At 43.0% G+C, this 17,077-nt stretch overlaps 1 protein-coding gene and 1 pseudogene across 7 annotated transcripts in view; one reads left to right on the forward strand and one right to left on the reverse strand.

The window, feature by feature from the left end:
• Positions 1-17,077, reverse strand: part of DCUN1D3 (defective in cullin neddylation 1 domain containing 3) — a 51,843-nt gene that overhangs the window by 14,935 nt on the left and 19,831 nt on the right. The gene's annotated exons all lie outside the window — the stretch shown is intronic.
• Positions 7,631-10,860, forward strand: LOC128781143 (HIG1 domain family member 2A, mitochondrial pseudogene; annotated as a pseudogene).

Genomic DNA, 17,077 nt, shown 5'->3' on the forward strand with positions numbered 1-17,077 from the left:
ATAGATACACATAAATGTAGCTATGGGAAGTCATTATCTCCATTTCATAAGAAAAGAAGTGAAGGCACACCAGTGTCAAGGAGCTACCTAGGGAGGTATAAACAAGAGTAGAATAATTAAAAGGCTAAGCTCAGCAGGCAGACAAACCTGGATCTGAGTCATGGAGATAGAACCAGCTATGTGGCTTCAGCAGGTAAGTTTAAAATTGCACAGCTGGACCTCAAGGACTGGTGGGTGCAGTAAATGAGAAAACCCATGTAAAATGCTCTGCCCAATACCTGACTCATAGAAAAGACTCAGCCATTTATTAGAGTTGTTAATATCAAAAAAGTCCATGACAGAAACAAGCCTCCCTTGTAATAGTGCCCTTTTCTGTGGCCATCCCACTCTGCCACAGCAGACAGGCATGCAGGACTCCCCAGGTGCCCAAAGCAGCTCTGCTTACAATAAGTGACTGCTGCCTCCTTCTGCTAAGTGGCAAAAATGAGGTGAATGGAGCCAGGGACAGCAGCGGTAGGGAGAAAGGAAAGGCAGAAAGAATACAGAAAAGAAAAAACAGTTGTAGCTTGGGGATTACCTGAAAGATGGAAGACAGCCAACTGCTCAGCCTATGCTGGACCAAGATCAGTCTCCAGGTTTTCCCCTTCCAATTTCAGCTCCAGTGGCTTCTGTCTTCCTCCTTCCCTCCCTCTCTGAACATCAGCCTCCAGCCCCCCTCATTCCCTGGGCCAACCCTGGCTGTTGTTCCTGAGCATGGGCTTGGCTGCCTGCCTGGACCCAGGCCTGGAGCTGGTGGCACTGATGGGCTGAGGGCAGTCCCAAAAGCTGTGATCCTGCAGGTGGCTCTGGCCCAAAGAGCAATCAGGAAGCTGCTTCCATCTCTCATGGAATTCTGTGAAGTGACAATCATGCCAGTCCCTGTTTTCTAGGACTTACTGTCTACTGCTGAGAAAGAATTGCCTCTTGGGGAACTGAACAACCATTAAGAGCTAAGCCACACAGATACAGTGCAAAAGGAGACAGGAAATGGAGAGACAAGTATGAACTCGTGTTACAGAAAGAAAGGTGGAGGGACAAACGAGGAGGAACTCACAGTGGTGGGACGTGGGTTGCACACTTTACACACATCCTCACCTTCACACTTCCCAACCACTGGACTGTCAAAGCTCGTACACATTAGAAAACAGGTTTCTTCACTACTCAGCAATGGGGCTAGGAAATGGAACCAGTCTGTCAGACTGCAAGGCCTGTTCCGAGTCCTTCAATGACTGGAGCATGGAATGGAAAGGAAGGAGGCAAAGGGTGCATCCAGCAGGTCCATGTTGAGAGGTGATTTAAAAATATGTATTGATAGCCCTGGCTGGTGTAGCTCAGCAGTTTGACCACAGGCTGCAAATCGAAGGGTCGCAGGTTCAATTCGCAGTCAAGGCACATGCCTGGGTTGCAGGCCAGGTCCCCAGTGGGGGACCACATGAGAGGCAACCAAACACTGACGTTTCTCTCCCTTTCTCCCTCCCTTCCCCCACTCTCTAAAAATAAATAAATAAAATTAAAAAAATAAAATATGTAATTATAGCATTATCTTTTAAGTAACACATATTCACTGAGGAGACTGACATAAATTGTCACATTTAACCCACTAAGAGGAAGAGAATATAATCTTCCTTTTACAGAGAGGAAAATGAAGAGAGATTAAGGGATTTGGCTGAAGGTCCTACACCAGTCTATAAAGGAAAAAGGATTCCAGGCCTGGTGTCTGATTCTAAAGGTGCCATTCCACTTCACTGGCCTTACTCTGTTCTCTCTCTGCTAGGATGTATGCCCGGATATACCTTTCCCCTAAGGAGATGATAATGCCCAAGAAGAAAAGATACACTATCAACACCTGGGTGTTCTAGAGGGGTACTTAGTCAACAGGAACAGCGTCAACTCCCAGGAAGCCTTCAGTTCTAGTCTGGGATCTCCCTGAGTAATGTGTACCCTTGAACAGGTCACTTAACCTCTCTGAATTTCGGGGATCCTAACACTGAAATACGGGATCTGGACTACTGTGGGATTACCTTTACTTTTTGTCACCCAAAGAGGATAAAGTTCTAAAATTGCAAGCCTTCTGAGGACAGGCACTTTCCTCCTTAGTGAACGGCTCTCACACCTCTTGCCCAAGCCTATTCACACCAACAGAAAATAAGGTAAGACCAAAAGGACAGTGAAAGCAGGGCTACACCCATCTGAACAAGAAATGAAAATTTCCCTGTTGTTCCTGCCTTCCCTCCCTCTCCTTAGTTTGATCTCTCCAGGGTCAGCAATAGGCCCGGACATATGGAAAACAGACCAGAACGAGCTGGCTCCATACTGCAGCTGGTTGGTCAGGAAGCCCACTCAGAGGAATGCTAGGATGGCTACTAAAGGGAGCCTGTCACCTAAGAAAACAGCCCTGAGAAATAAGCAATTAAAATCAGGAGGCAAATGCTAGCACAAAACACCAGTGACAGTGTCAGCAAGGCTTCCTTGAGAGAAGGGACTGATCCAGGGCTTCTGGCCAAGATGGAGGCATAGGCAGACACACTGTGCCTCCTCACACAACCAAAAGAAGGATAACAATAATTTAAAAACAAAAAACAACCAGAACTGACAGAAAATCGAACTGTATAGAAGTCCGACAACCAAGGAGATAAAGAAGAAACATTCATCTACACTGGTAGGAGGGGCAGAGACAGGCAGCAGGGGTGGAGAGGACTCGAGGCAAGGCCAAGGCTGGCGGACCCAGTGAGGTATCGGATTATGGAGCGGGGCAGGCCAGGCTGCAGCTGGCAGACCCTGCGGCCCCACATTCGTGCACAGATAAACTGGTAGGAACGGCGGGGGAGCGAAACAGACTATGCAACCCAGGGCTCCAGCTCCAGGAAATAAAGCCTCAAACCTCTGAGTGAAAACACCCGTGGGAGTGGAGGCGGCAGCAGGTGAAACTCCCAGCCTCACAGGAGAGTTCATTGGAGAGACCCACAGGGGCCTAGAGCGTGCACAAGCCCACCCACTCAGGAATCAGCACCAGAAGGGCCCAATTTGATTGTGGGTAGCAGAGGGAGTGACTGAAATCCAGCAGAGAGTGGAGCAAGAGCCATTGCTCCCTCTCAGCTCCTCCCCCACATACAGTGTCACAGCACAGCGGCCAGGATTACCCTGCCCCAGTGAACATCTAAGGCTCTGCCCCTTTAAGTAACAGGCATGCCAAGATAAAAAAAAAAAAAAAAATGGCCCAAATGAAAGAACAGATCAAAGCTCCAGAAAAAATACAACTAAGCAACAAAGAGAGAGCCAACCTATCAGATGCACAGTTCAAAACACTGGTAATCAGGAAGCTTACAAAATTGGTTGGATTTGGTCACAAATTAGATGAAAAAATGAAGGCTATGCTAGGAGAAACAAAGGAAAGTGTACAGGGAACCAATAGTGACGGGAAGGAAACTGGGACTTAAATCAACAGTGTGGACCAGAGGAAGAAAGGAATATCCAACCAGAAAAGAATGAAGAAACAAGAATTCAAAAAAATGAAGAGAGGCTTAGGAACCTCCAGGACATCTTGAAACGTTCCAACATCCGAATTATAGGGGTACCAGAAGGAGAAGAGGAAGAGCAAGAAATTGAAAACTTATCTGCACAAATAATGAAGGAGAACTTCCCTAATCTGGCAAAGGAAACAGACTTCCAGGAAGTCCAGGAAGCTCAGAGAGTACCAAAGAAGCTGGACCCAAGGAGGAACACACCAAGGCACATCATAATTACATAATTACCCAAGATGAAACAGGAGAGAATCTTAGAAGCAGCAAGAGAAAAGGACACAGTTACCTACAAAGGACTTCCCATAAGACTGTCAGCTGACTTCTCAAAAGAGACCTTACAGGCAAGAAGGGGCTGGAAAGAAGTATTTGAAGTCATGAAAGGCAAGGACCTACATCCAAGATTGCTCTATCCAGCAAAGCTATCATTTAGAATGGAAGGGCAGATAAAGCGCTTCTCAGATAAGGTCAAGTTAAAGGAGTTCATCATCACCAAGCCCTTATTATATGAAATGGTAAAGGGATTTATCTAACAAAAAGAAGATAAAGAATATGAACAGTAAAAATGACAGCAAACTCACAGTTATTAACAACCACATCTAAAACAAAAACAAAAGCAAACTAAGCAAACAACTAGAACAGGAACAGAACCACAGAAATGGAGATCACAGGGAGGGTTATCAACAGGGGAGTGGGAGGGGGCAGAGGAGGAAAAGCTACAAAGAATAAGTAGGATAAATGGTAGGTAGAAGATAGACAGGGGGAGGGTAAGAACAGTATAGGGAATGTAGAAGCCAAAGAACTTATAAGTATGACCCATGGACATGAACTATAGTGGGGGAATGAGGGAGAGAGGGGGTGAGCAGTGTGGAGTGGAGTGAAGGGGAGGAAATGGGACAACTGTAATAGCATAATCAATAAATATATTTTTAAAAAAAGAGAGAGAAGGGATTGATCCAATCTACCCTTCTCATTCTTTTCCTATGTAGAGTCTGTTCAGAAGCAAGGAACCACTGACAAGTGCTGCTGTTTCTACATATCAGCAATAAGAAATCCATCTTTCGAACTTTCAACTAAACAGTGGTAGAGCTAGTCAGGTGCGTGTTTTTCTTCCTACTCTATCTGCCAGATACTCAAAGGCCAGAGAACATGAGGACATGAGTCCCTCAGCTCTCCATTGGCTGCCAGGGGCTGAAGCCGCTGCACAACAGCAGCCATCCCTATGGGGAGTCTCAAAGCCAAGATCATGGGAACCCCTGTTCTCACCAGGCAGCTCCAAAAGCTGAACGACCAACCAAGAAAAGGCTGGGCCTGGGTAGTACTGACTTGTAAGTTACTTCCTAGAAAGCAAACTTGCAAAATTACTGAGGAGGAAGGCTGAGTATTATAAATGCAGTCACTTGCTGTCACCTGGAACTTGGGACTTACAAGATCATTTCTGGAAATTAGGTCTTACCCAGAGCAACTTGGGAGGGGAAGCTGTTCCTTCTGCTAAAGCACACAAGTACCATCTGCTGCTATTTTCATGCTTTTAAACGGCTTTTTGTCCTAAAATGTACTGCAGCAGCAAGCTAAGACAAGAGTTGTAATTAGGGTTGGTAGGAACGTGTGACTTTCTACATTAACCAATCTTAAAAGTGGGGGGGGAAAAAAAGGGAACAAGGATGAAAGGAGAGAGGAAGAAAGGGAAGAGGAAAAAATTTTTGAAGAAAAAACCCAATTGGTTATGTTTCTATAAAATAATCTTAGCTCCTAAGACCAACCAGGTTTGCCCAAAGTAATTTTTCTTTTCCTTTTAACATGTTCTTACCTTGCATACTTCAAATACACTAATAAGAATATCTACCCAGTTAAGATATGAGGACTGTAGCCAATTTAGGCTGCTAGAACAAATACTACTTGCCAAAGACAGCCAAGCCAACACACACATGCACTATAAAATTTCCAAATACTAAATCATAAAGCCTTTGGGTCTCTGGACTCCAGAACTGAACTATATGATTAATCCCACATAACTCAAAATAACCCAAAAGGACTCGTATCACTTTACTGACCCACACTTGGAATATTTTTTGCTGTCACACTACCTACTTCTATGCAGACAGCCCCACTGACGGCACAGAGTCTTAGACTGGCCACTATTTGCTTTTTCCCCATCCTCTTCTGTTACTCCCCTGTTTAAAACCAGAAGGCTGGACTGTACTGGGTGTGTGGCTGCATGGCATCATAATAAAAACGGCACACCTGCCACACTCTTCATCTCTGGTTTTAAGCTTAGAGCTTGTCTTCTTACCTAGCAGACGGACACCTTGGGCCCAGGGGAAGGGAGACCACTGACCAGGCACAAATTCCCTGCTTCCACTAGCAGGTGGGTACCAGCCACCCGGGTTGAGGATGATTAATCCTCAAACACCCAATTATCACACCAACTATTCACTTTTCAGTCATCTTTTCAGGAATTCAGTTGTCAGTAACTGACTGAAAAATAGTTAACTGGAGATGATACTTGGTTTTAGCATCTAAGCCAAAGAAAGGCAAGAAAGGAAATTGTGAAATGAATCAAAAGATGAGGAAGGAACCCCATACAAAGATGACATGTCTTCAAGGGGTACATGAGTGACCACAAATGTCTCCATGTGATTCCCAGAGCCACATTTCCTCTAAGTAGGCCTCGGATTCACCACACAGTAACTCATCAATCTCTTAAAATGTCTGCTAATTCTTTAAGGAAAAAACCCCAAATCCATTAAGGCCACATTTACCAGTTTCTTCCTAGAGGCCCAAAATGGTAGCTGACTGTTACCATGCTAACTATGCTAAATGCATAGTTAGCAGGAAGAGGAAGAGGGACAGAAAAAAGATCTGTACAATCAAAGAATATCTGTTTTCAGCAACCCCAGTAAGCTAGTCAGAGAAGGGAGGCCACTAAGGCTTTCTCTCCCACTGCCAAATTCAGAAGCATGTCACATTATTATATAAAGTTTAGAAAATACAAAGCAAAAGGAAAAGAAAATCCCCTAGTAACCCACCACCCACAATTAATATGTGGGAATCTATCCACACAGTCTCTTCTATGAGCACATAGGTGGCACACAGAGATGGATGGCACCCATGCATGTACATATTATGCATGTGGAACTTTTAAACAAAACTGGGATTGTACTGTACATTCTATTTTGCAAATTTTTCCATTGCCACTTTGGTATATCAACATTCTCATCTCACACAATGCTTTTAAAAGAGCAGCAATTCAATGGTAGTACTAGCATTACTACTAATGCACCAGCCATTTCATGTAACCCACAGACTATTTATCCTACCATTCAATCTGTCAAAACTTTGGTGCTGTACTGCAAAGGGGGTGCAAAAAGGTTGTGACTCTTTTAAAACATATTTAATTGTCAGATAAGTCTTCCACTAGATCGGGGTACCACAATTTGTTCATTTAATCCCATTGTTGGACAATAATGGAATAATAAACAGGATACACAACTAATAAACTAAAATCTTTATAATTATTTCCTGAGAACAAATTCCTAGAAGTGAAACCAACAAATCAAAGTATATGCAAAAAAATTATATAAATTATCCAACATGAATTCCAAAAAAGTACTGACAACTCACATAATGGCAATGTATTATAGTGTGTATTTCTCCCAATATCACTTGTAATACTAGCCACCTAATTAAATTTTTAAAAATCCTTACCCAAAGCACATTAAGATATTATCTTTAAGGAAAAATATCAAACTGCCAAAGGAAGATGGAAAACAGGTAAAGATGGGGCGAAACCACTTGCTTCACTGTAAATCACTTCAGAAAGGCTGACAAATCCAATGGTTCTACCTCCAAGGACTGCAAGGCAATGTTGGTAAACAGTGATTAGGGGAAGGGGTTGAAGGGCAGAAAGAGATTGATCATAAGGACATCTTTCATTTATATATGCATTTCCCAAATTTGTTCTTTCAAAAGAAAATCAACCTCTCCCTTGCCCCCGCCAAAAAAAAAAAAAGAGAGAGAGAAAAGAAATAATGATTCCCATATTAAGGTCTGATGAATACTAGTCCCCTTATTATAAAGGTTTAGCATCAGGAGTAGAAGGGTCTGGCCAATGTACCAGCCAGAACCTGAGAGAAATCATATTCCCGGGGAGCATGAGGCTTGCTCAAAATAGAACTGTGGGCCCTGGCCCAGCAGCTCAGTTGGTTGGAGTGTCATCCTGTACACCACAGGTGGCAAACACAAGGCCCACAGGCTGAATCTGGCCCTCCACCTTGTTTTATCCAGCCCAGCACCTTGTTTCTACCCAGTGGCAGCGCCGAGCTCTTAACTGTTAAGGAGTAGTTACGTTTATAGTCCTAAAATTACATTCAGCCCTTTGAAGGCAACCACAAGGCTGATTTGGCCCCCAGTGAAAATGAGTTTGACACCTCTGCTGTACACCAAAAGGTTGCAGGTTTGATCCCTGGTCAGGGCATGTATGAGAGGCAACCAATCAATGTTTCTCTCTTTCTGTAAAATCAACTACATATCCTCCTTGGTTAAGGATTTAAAAAGAAAAAAATTGGACTGTAGAACCCCTGGAAATGGTTAATATGCTGGCCTAGCTCATGATATGGCCCACAGACTTATTATATGGGCTTTCTAATTTCAAACTGAAGCCATGGCTACTACTACTGCATGCAGCAGAGACTCTTTAGCCTCCCCAGCATCCAACCTCTTCATTGAAAGACCACTCTTGCTCACTCTTGGCCAAGTGGTAGGGTGGGGCTCATTATGGACCATGTGACTCAGGCCCACCAAAGTTCACATGTCCCTGGCTTCAATGACTGGGTCAGGGATAAGCAGGTGACCTCAGCCAGCCAGAGTGCATCAAGCATTGCAAGCACAGAAGGTTGGAGCTGCTACACTAATCTGATCAGAAACAACCACCAGGGAAAATAATAATGCCTATCAAAGGGTTAAGTGGTCGCTTCTTAAGAGGGAACCCAAGAATAATACACCACCAAGTGACAAACAGAAAATGAGTTTTGAAGGCATTATTTGCACCCTGAATCCAACTGTACCTAAAGTCAGACTGAAGCCTAAACTTCAGTTATATAAGCCAATAAACTCCCCTTTTGCATAAGCCAAATGTCAGGTTTTCTGTAACAAAAGGAATCCCTACCAAGACACAGGCTCTGCTACTCACATTTCTTCTATTCACAGAACAAACAGAAGATCTAATACCTGGGCATTCTGATTCACAAACTGGGACCAACTTACAGGGCCACAATTTCAACCCTATACATCAAGGGAACCTTTATCTGAACACTAGGACCAGTGACAACAAACCTGCGCAAACTGTAAAATTTCATTACAGGTGGGCCATTAGTATGCTATTTACAAGGTGATATGACAAATGAGCTAAAATAACCTTTCCAACTTCAATCTTTGCAATCTTAGGCCTCCTTCAAGCAGATATACAAATACTTTAGTCTGCTGTGCATACATTTTCTCTCATCTTTACATTCTAAGAAGAAATCTTCTTCTCCCAGCACTCAGATGCCACGTGGAAGTCCATAAAGAAAGAGCTCCTGGAAATTTCTTTGTGCCCTAACAATATGACCAATGTTCCAGCTGTTAACAGATAAATTTGATCACAGCCACATCCTATGAAACTGAAAAACCAGATCTGACCAGAACTTGGCTACCCTCTTGGTTTCAATTACTATTATGGAAACAATTTCTCTTTAGTTTCAAGTACTGAAAATGCTGTTCAGAAAGTATTTAGGTTTTGAAGTCAGTGATAGGAAACGCTATTGTCTATGTATCTCTATTGGAAATAACGTTTCCTGTAGGTTGAAGCTTAAGGCCCCAATAGAATAGTTACTGATTTCTCAAATGTGTGCTCCTATGGCCAAAGGGTACATTAACATGTGTAAAGATAAGCAAATAATTAAATTGAAATAGAGCTCTAGACCTGACAGCTGGCACCATGGTGTTATATGCCTGGCAAAGTAAGACACCTGATGATCCCAGCCCAGTCCCTGCCCACTTCATGCCAAAGCTGCCATCACCTAATGGCCATTGCAATGCTGTCTACTATAACTCTGTGCTGGAAGAGTGTGTATGGGGGTAAATGGAAAACTAACAATTAAAAAATATAAAGTGATTATAATGAAAAAAAAAAAAACCCTCTGTGCTAACAGTGAGGCCCTATTAAACACTCACACACACACACACACACACACACACACACACACTGAGAAAATCCTAAAATCAGCCCTTTTCATGACTTCAGCAGGAGGCGGAATTTACAATACCCATTTTCTCAGGCTGCTTGTTGACCCAGACATGGCTACTCCTGGCTTTGTGACTCTAAAAGCACCCACTGAACCATAGCAGCTCCCAAGCATTTGATGGCTTTAGCCCCAGTGTTTATAGGAATCAGGAAAGCTTCAAGGAAAAGTTCCTTCACAAGACTCATGAGAACCCAACAGTACCCACAGACTGCCTGGGCATGGTGGCCACCCTCACCTATGGCCTTTAACACTTCCACTAGGGTCAGAGTCAGCACTTCCAGCTCATGATGTGCACCTGGATAGCCACACAGAGCTTAACGGTCTCAGCCATCTTGCTGGGTTTGTCTACATCCGCTCTTAAATCTCGACCCTAAGCCTATGGCCTAGCCTTGAAATCTCCGCAGAGTTTTATTCCCAGGCCCAAGAGCAACCACCAGTCCTGCCACCAGATTTATTCTCTCTTCTCCTCTGACAAGACCTTGTGTCAACGGGGGAGTAATTGGCCAGCTGAGTACCTGATTTTTCTTTTTTTTTTTAAGAATCTTAGGTCCTCTTTTCCTTCCCCCATTGTTCCAAAGGGGAGAGAGTTTTCATTTCTGGGTGGTTAGGTCCAATTTGGAGACCCATGCTTTCTCCAGGTGGCTGCTGCCCCTGGGAAGAAGGGTTTGAGACGAAGAATGTTAAGAAACCATGTTTGCCAGATGGCGGGGAGATAGGTGGGAGCAGACTCCACTTTCCCTCAGCACCAGTGAAACACCTAGCTGATCTGAGGAGCAGAGCGAACAGGCAACGGTATTCCAGCATATATGAAGATCGGAGACCACAGATAGAGGACATTGAAAGATCAGACAGTAAGAACAGTGCTTAAGGACAATAAGGTCCCTGGGACCAGCGCGGGGACCAGGGCGGCTGAACCCCAGGCCCAGAGGCAGGGTCCACTGCAGGATTCTTGGGAGAGAGCCAGGCTGAGCTGTGTGAGCAGCCAGGTGCTTGTTTGGACCAGGGGGGCTTGAATAGGAAGAATTTCTCAAAAAGAAAGACAGAAAATAGAGGCACTCAGGGGCTAGTTAGAGAACTCTCCACAGCAGCTGCGGTCTCTGGCGCCCCTCCCCCCTCAGCCCCTGGAGGGTGAACGCGGGATAACCAGCCCCAGTGCTCACTTGAGCGCACCCAGATTAGTGGAGTGGGGACCCACACCTGAAACCCCGGCTGGCTGCCGACACCTGAAACCACGCGTGGGTGCGCACCGGGAGCAGAGGATAGCTGCACCACCCAGAGGCCCAAAGCAGCGGACCCAATGGCTGCGTGACTCAGTCCCAAAGCGGCTGGACAGGCTGGCAGTGCTCGCAACTCCGGCCCAAAGCAGCGGAAAGACCGGCCTTGCCTGACTCAGTCCCAAAGCAGCTGGACCCGCCAGCCGTGCCCATGACTTAGGCCCAAAGAAGCAGAAAGACCAACCCAGCACGACCCAGGCCCAAAGCCGCAGATAGGCTGATCAAACGCCTGCCTACCTGCCAGGGACCACACCTAAAAGTATGGGTTCTGAACAACTCCTACACAACCCCTGTGCACTGAGCCCTGCAGGGCCTACTGGCTCTCTAGGATGAAGACAGAACACCCAGCAGAGGGGAGCTGCAGGGCGAGGGGAGACTGCATTCCCCAGAAAGACTCAACACAGTAGGGGGCTGAACTACCCTATAGCAGCACCAAGAGTCCCAGGCATCTAACACAGCAAAGAGCAAGAAGGGGGAGTGTGAGTTGCCCCTAATTGGTGCAACTCAAGGACAGCACAACTGGTGAACTAAAGGCCTAGTGGGGAGCAGAAGGGCCCTGAGGAACTGGACTGGAGGCTGAACAACAGTGAAGAGTGTGGCTCAGGAAGGGAGAAAAGTGAAACCAATCCTTCCAACCACCTCCTCCCATTCCACAGACAGGAAGACCAACAGAACTAACCTGACCTGTTTAAAGCCAGCAAAAGACTTTTTTTTCTTTTTCTTCGTTCCTCCTTTCCCCCTGAATTCCTTCTTCCTTTCTGTCCTTCTTTTTTTATTCCTTCTTCCTGTATGTGCCTTCTTTTATTTATTCTTTTGTTTTAACTTTAGTTAAAATACCTTATCTTGCCTCCGATCTTTCTTTATTCCTTCTCCCTTCCTTCCTTTCCTTTTCCATTCCCTTTTCCCCTCCTTCCCTTCTTTTTTTCCCCCCTTCTCTTTTTCCCACAGGTGAGACAATAAAACCTGGAGTGCTGAAAAGACCAGAGTTAGACCCTGTTACACCCATAAACATCAGGTCAAGACCATTGAGCACAGGAGATTAAGGAGACAGCACCACTGAATCCCATTGGCATTCTACCATAGAAATTCATATCATAAACCCAGGGAGTCAGAATAGATCAATTTAAGAAGCAGAGGCTAACAAGAAGAGTCTCACAAACAATGGGACGACAAAGAAACAATCCCCAAATGAAAGGAAAGGAGGAAGCCTCAGAAAGAATGCTAACTGAAAAAGAGGCAAGTCAACTATCAGATACTGAGTTCAAAGCACTGGTTATCAGGAAGCTCACTGAGCTCTCTGAGCTCACAGAGAACTACCAGAAACTACAGGGAAACTACAATGAACTCACTGCAAACTATATTAACATGAAAAAGGAAACAGAAACTATCAACAAGGGCCAAGAGGAAATGAAGAATACAATTTCTGAATTGAAGAACACAGTAGAAGGAATCAAAAGCAGACTTGATGAAGCAGAGGATCAGATCAGCGAGCTGGAGGACAAAGTAGAAAAAAAACCCAGAAAGAGCAAGAAAAGGAAAAGAGGCTCAGAAAGAATGAAGAGAGGTTAAGGGAAATGCAGGAAAACATGAAATGTAATAGTATCCATATAATAGGGATACCACAAGGAGAAGAAGAAGAGCAAGGGATAGAAAGCCTGTTTAAAAAATAATGATGGGAAATTGCCCTAATCTGATGAGTGAAAAAGTCACCCAAACCCAGGAAACACAGAGAGTCCCAAGCAAGAGGAACGCAAAGAGGCCCACTGCAAGATACATCATAATTAAAATGGCAAAATTCCAAGACAATGACAAGATCTTAAAGGCAGCAAGGGAGAAACAGGAAGTAACATACAAGGGAGCCCCAATAAGGTCAGCAACTGACTTCTCAATGGAAACGTTCCAAGCCAGAAGGGAATGGCAAAAAATATTCCAAGTAATGAGAACCAGAGGCCTGCAACCAAGACTACTATACCCAGCAAGGCTCTCAATCAAGATAGAAGGTCAAATAAAGAGTTTCCCAGAGAAAAGAAGTCTAAAAGAATACATACACTTTCACCAAACCAGCTCTGCAAGAGATGCTAAAGGGACTGCTTTAAGAAAAGGAAGGAAAAGAGAAAGAGAGAGGAACACAGGTAGGAAAAAAAGGCAATGAATAACTACCTATCGATAATAACCTTAAACATAAATGGATTAAATGCTCCAATCAAAAGACATAGAATAGCTGAATGGATAAGAAAACATGACCCACACATATGCTGCCTACAAGAGACCAATCCCAGGACAAAAGACCTACACAGACTGAAAGTGAAGGGCTGCAAACAAATTTTCCAAGCAAACGGACAGGAAAAAAAAGCAGGGGTAGCAATACTCATATCAGACAAAATAGACTTACAAAGAAGGGCCATAAAGAGAGACCCAGAAGGTCACTTCATAATACTAAAAAGAAGAATCCAACAAGAAGACATAAACATTGTAAATATATATGCACCCAACATAGGAGCACCCAAATACATAAATAAAATCTTGGAGGACTTCAAGAAAGATATTGACAGCAACACACTTATAGTAGGGGACTTTAACACCCCATTGTGAAAAATGGACAGGTCATCCCAACAAAATATCAACAAGGATATTGTGTCACTTAACAATACCCTAGATGAAATGGACTTAACTGATATATATATAGCTTTTCATCCCAAAGAAGCAAAATACACATTCTTTTCAAGTGTCCATGGAACTTTTTCAAAGATAGACCACATGATAGGACACAAAGCAAGCCTCAACAAATTCAAGAAAATTGAAATCATATCAAGCATTTTCTCTGACCACAGGGGACTGAAACTAGAAACCAACCCCAAAGGAAAAAAACCAAAACACTCAAAATCATGGAGACTGAATAGCATGCTATTAAACAATGAATGGGTCAAGAACGAGATTAGGGAAGAAATCAAAAACTTTCTGGAAACAAATGAAAGTGAACTCACAACAACCCCAAACCTATGGGAAACAGCAAAGGCAGTCCTGAGAGAGAACTTCATAGCAATACAGGCCTACCTTAAAAAGATAGAAACATTTCAAACCAACAAGCTAAGCCTACGCCTACAAGAACTGGAGGAACAACAACAAAGACAGCCCAGAGCAAGCAGAAGGAAGGAAATAACCAAGATCAGAGCAGAGTTAAATGACATAGAGACTAAAAGCACAATTCTAAGGATCAATGAATCCATGAGCTGGTTCTTTGAAAAGATAAACAAAATCAACTAGCCTTTAAGTAGGCTCATCAAGAAAAAAACAGAGAGGATCCAAATAAACACAATTAGAAATGAAAGAGGAGAGATTACAACTGATACCATAGAAATACAAAGGATTGTAAGAAATTACTATGAAGAACTGTATGCCAAGAAATTTGAAAACCTAGGTGAAATGGACACATTTCTAGAAAAATAGAATCTTCCAAAATTGAATGAAGAAGCAGAAAACCTGAACAGACCAAAAACAGCAGACGAAATTGAAGCAGTAATCAAAAAACTCCCAACACACAAAAGCCCTGGACAAGATGGTTTCACAGGAGAATTCTACAAAGCATTTAAGGAAGAGCTAACCCCTATCATTCACACACTATTTGAAAAAATCCAAACTGATGGAAGACTCCCAAACTCTTTTTATGAAGCCAGCATCAGCCTAATCCCAAAACCAGATAAAGACACAATGAAGAAAGAAAACCTCAGGCCGATATCGCTGATGAACATAGACGCTAAAATTCTCAAGAAAATATTGGCAAAACACATCCAGCAGTACATTAAAAAGATCATACACCATAACCAAGTGGGATTCATCCCAGGGATGCAAGGATGGTACAATATTCCCAAATCAATAAACATAATACATAACATCAACAACAGCAAAGACAAAAATCACATGTTCATATCAATACATGCGGAAAAAGCATTTGATAAGATACAGCACCCATTTCTGATAAAAACACTCAGCAAAGTGGGAATAAAGGGAGCATTCCTCAACATAATAAAGGCTATATATGAGAGACCTACAGCCAACATCATACTCAATGGACAAAAATTTAGAGCTTTCCTACTAAGATCAGGAATAAGACAAGGATGCCCTCTGTCACCACTCCCATTCAACATAGTATTGGAAGTCCTAGCCACAGCAATCAGACAAGAAAAAGAAATAAAAGGCATCCAAAATGGAAAGGAGGAAAGGAAACGGTCTCTGTTTGCTGATGACATGATAGTGTACATGGAAAATCCTATAGACTCCACCAAAAAACTACTCTACCTAAGAAATGAATTTGGCAAAACAGCGGGATACAAAGTCAATACTCAGAAATCAAAGGTATTCCTGTGCACCAACAACGAAACTGCAGAAAGAGAAATCAGGAAAAAAATCCCATTTGATATAGCAACAAGAAAAATAAAGTACGTAGGAATAAACCTAACCAAGGAGGTAAAAGACCTGGACTCAGAAAACTACACAACACTGAAGAAAGAAATTAAGGAAGACACAAACAAATGGAAGCATGTACCATGCTCATGGATTGGAAGAATTAACATCATCAAAATGGTCCTACTACCTAAAGCAATTTATATATTCAATGCAATCCCTATTAGAGTACCCATGATATATTTCACAGACATAGAACAAACATTTCAGAAATTTATATGGAACCATAAAGGACCCGGAAAAGCTGCAGCAATTCAGCTATTGTTATTCACAAAGGAGAACAAAGCAGGAGGGATCACAATACCTGATATCAAACTGTATTACAAGGCCACTGTCATCAAAACAGCCTGGTACTGGCAAAAAAACATGCACATAGACCAATGGAACTGAACAGAGAGCCCAGAAATAAACTCAAGTCTTTACGGTCAATTAATATTTGACAAAGGAGGCAGGAGCACAAAATGGAACAAAAACAGCCTCTTGAATAGATGGTGTTGGCATATCTGGACAGCTACGTGCAAAAAAATGAAACTCGATCATCAACTTACGCCATACACAAAAATAAATTCAAGATGGATAAAAGACTTAAATATAAGTTGTAACACCATAAAAGTCCTAGAGGAAAACATTGGCAGGAAAATCTCAGACATTCTGTGCAGCAACATCCTCACAGACATGTCCTGTAAAGCAAGGGACATAAAGGTAAGAATAAACAAATGGGACTTCATCAAAATAAAAAGCTTCTGCATGGCTAAAGAAAACAGCACCAAATTACAAAGAGAACCAACAGTATGGGAAAACATATTTGCTAATGATACCTCAGTCAAGGGCCTGATCTCCAAAATATATAAAGAACTCACACGACTCCACTCCAGGAAGACAAACAACCCTATTTAAAAAATGGGCAAAGGACTTAACAGACACTTCTCCAAGGAAGACATACAGAGGGCCCAGAGACATATGAAAATATGCTTAGCACCACTAGCCATCAGATAGACGCAAATTAAAACTATAAGGAGTATAGATCTATATACTCCTTATAGAGAGTATACAGAGAGTATATAAGGTATAACCATCTTACACCAGTCAGAGTGGCCAACATAAACAAATCCACAAACAAATGTTGGAGAGGATGTGGAGAATAGGGAACCCTAGTGCACTGTTAGTGGGAATGCAGACTGGTGAGGACACTGTGGAAAACAGTATGGAATTTCCTCAGAAAACTAAAAATGGAACTGCCCTTTGACCCAGCAATTCCACTGCTGGGATTATACCCTAAGAACCCTGAAACACCCATCGAAAGAACCTGTGCACCCCAATGTTCATAGCAGCACAATTTACAATAGCCAAGTACTGGAAGCAACGTAAGTGCCCATCAGCAAACGAGTGGATCCAAAAACTGTGGCAAATTTACACAATGCAATTCTACGCAGCAGAGAGAAAGAAGGAGCTTATACCCTTTGCAACAGCATGGATGGAACTGGAGAGCATTATGTTAAGT

The sequence above is a fragment of the Desmodus rotundus genome, chromosome 1, assembly GCF_022682495.2.
Source record: "Desmodus rotundus isolate HL8 chromosome 1, HLdesRot8A.1, whole genome shotgun sequence".
Taxonomy (NCBI): Eukaryota; Metazoa; Chordata; class Mammalia; order Chiroptera; family Phyllostomidae; genus Desmodus; species Desmodus rotundus.